This window comes from Ctenocephalides felis, unplaced genomic scaffold, assembly GCF_003426905.1.
Source record: "Ctenocephalides felis isolate EL2017-DRISC unplaced genomic scaffold, ASM342690v1 CF-g0.4_SCAFFOLD_00845, whole genome shotgun sequence".
In the NCBI taxonomy this organism is placed as follows: Eukaryota; Metazoa; Arthropoda; class Insecta; order Siphonaptera; family Pulicidae; genus Ctenocephalides; species Ctenocephalides felis.
This window is the reverse complement of record NW_020536999.1, coordinates 15,849,842-15,852,945: the sequence shown is the minus strand read 5'-3', so window position 1 is coordinate 15,852,945 and position 3,104 is coordinate 15,849,842.

The following is a 3,104-nucleotide window of genomic DNA, read 5'->3' as shown; positions in this document are numbered from 1 at the left end:
CTAAGTACTAGATGAAATCTGGATAAATTGTAAATAGATCGAGGCAGAAATAGATAATTAATGAGTTTTATGGACATAAAATAATTGTCTTATTGACACCTGATCATGGTGATTAAAAATCATCATAGTAAATATGCAACCTAATTCAAAACTAGTGGTGTATGGCATTTTGCCTTAAGGCAAATTGCTGAATCTTCCAATTCTTCCCATCATTACAAATTGAATGTTTTTTGAATTATTCAAATCAGATGCTCCGTGCTCTTAAAAAATCGATTTCTATTTTCTGCACTTTTACGAAACTGCAAGACCTATCTTTTCCAAAAACTAATCAGCATATCTCGCCATCAGTAGTAATGGAATGTTTTTGAATACTTCAAATCGGTTGATGCGTGCTCCCAAACTCGTGGACGGAAAAGTGTATCCACACAAAACACAATCACACACACACCAAAATGTTCAGAAACCTCTTAAACTAGAATGTATGCACAAATTTTCTATTTCGATTTTTGAACGATTAATATAACTTACCCTACGGGAACTAATTATATATATAACTAGTGATGTATGGCATCGTACTTTAAGGCAAATTGCTGGAACTTCCCGTACCTCAACAAAATATTCGAGGAATATTTAAATGTTTTCAAATAGATTATTATAAATAATGTACCTTTCATTATTCTGATTTTATAAAAAGTAAATAAACAAAACTTAATCAATTGGATTTGAAATAAACAACATTGTCTAATATTTCTAAGTATCATATAAATTGAATTGCAAAGTTAAAATTATTTATTTGAAGTATATAATAAGTGATGTTTAGAATATTAGCTAAAATTAGAATTAAAATCCGAATTACTTTTTGATATGAAAAAAAAATTTTTTTTGATAATTAATAAAATTTAAAAAAAAATTCTTTCCTCAATAGCAATCGTTTCGTCAACACAAGCAACAAGTTTTTTAAATCATTCAAATCTGATGCTTAGTTCTTTTAAAAACTGCCATTTTTGGCACTTGTTGCTCCATATCTCCGAAGCCGCTAGAACTGTCTTCGCCAAAATTAATCAGTCCGTCTCCTCATCAATAGGAATCGAATGTTTTTTGAACCATTCAAATCGGGTAATCCGTACGCCCGAAATCGTCGATGAAAAATTGTCTCCACACATACATCAATTTTTTCTGAGGTATTCTAAACTGTCCAAAAGCCTCTGAAACGTGAAGTAATGCAAAAAACTTTATCTTCGATTTTTGGACAATTACTATAACTCACCCTACGTGAAGTTAATTATTATTCGAAACGGTTTCCGACAGAAAAGTAAAACGAATATCATTATCCAGAATTGCACAAAGAATATATTTCCCACACTTATGTGGAGAAACAAAAAAAAATATAAGAGGTTTATGTGATGACAGGAAAGATTGTCTCAACAATTTCCTAACAAGCTGCTAATGATTTCCTATAATATTACGCCTTCTTCCGTTTCAAGTATTGATTGGTCGTTATAAACAATATTTATAAAAATAAAAATAATAATGAAATAAATATGAAAAGAGTTAAGGATCTTTCTATCCTGGGAAATAAAGTTACTATGGGTTATGGTTTATTAAAAAGCCAGCAATTAAATCTAAAAATATATTAAACATATATCTTACTAATAATGAAATTTATATAGGTATCTAATCAATTTCTATAATTAATTTTAACAATAAACGTGTTTATCGTTTTACTCCTTTTTTAACCTTTTGATCTTCTCCGTTACTGACCTCTTGTAAAAGGTGTCAGATGGCTCATTAGGAACCTGATGTAATTACTAGATTGTAAAAAAAAACACAACGGTTTTTCAAACTTTCAGTTCTTTGCTTTATTGAACGGTACAATTCTAATTGTAGAATAATGAACAACAAAAAAACAATAATGAATTTCTTTTGTATAAAATTATTTGGTGGGCAATAGACTGTAGACAAACGCTAAGTATTTATGAACTTTATGTAGTTCATATAAACATGAAAAATTAAAACATTTTTTGTACTATTGTCTTGAAATCTGATTCAGTACCGAATTTAAGAGAAGTTCAATGAAATACATACATTTCTTCAAGGCGTAAAGATATTATTATACACTTTAGTCATAATAATTACTTAATGTCTTCTAGGTAGTTGTAATTGGGTGGAAATAAAAATTGGTAATAAAGTATAAATATTTTTAGACATTACATTGTTCTTGTATATCATATTTTAATATTATCTAAGCTCATAATTTCAGCTAAATTCAAATTTCAAGTAAATTGCCATTTCTAGCAGAGGACAGTTCAAATGTTTTTGAATGTTTTGAAACCACAATGAGAAGTGGTTGTTTGTAATTTTTGCGATTTATTTCTACAATATTACTATAGTTTCATCCTTCATTAAATCCTAAAAATTTCCTTGACCAACTCTAGAAAGAATTATCAAAATCCGAATAACCGTTTAGAAGAAGTATCAAATCATACAATCGTAAGAAGAATTTTATATATAAGATTTGTGTCCTTTATTTTATTTATGCCAATTAATAGAGTATATTTTTACATTACAGTTTATTTTTTACATTATACACCGTAACTTAATAAAAATATTTTTTCTACCAAGTAATAAATTAAGTTTTTAATTTTACACTTCTATTTATCCCATTTTTCGATACTAATGATACATATTCATTTAATTTTATCTAGATCAAATATATTAATGGACAACTCTATCAGAACAGCATGTTATTATATTTATAGGTTGTAAAATAACTCGATTTAAACATTTTGATATACGATAGTTATTTACAGGCAGTACACAATGCAAACTTTTTCCAGAATCATATTTCCATTCAAAGCTATAAATATTAAACCTTTTTATCAGATGTCAAAAACATTGTGCTCTCGGGCAAATCATTTATACATATATGGATTACATAAATTGCTATTATAAATTTAACAAGTAAATTGGGGAAAATCAGTATCACATGCATAATTAGTAATATTTATGAAATGACATGCTATTAATGGATTTTAGTCGTAGACCTTATACTACATGGACTGCTAGTCGAGAGCAAAATAAGTGCTCAAACATAGAAGAAACTA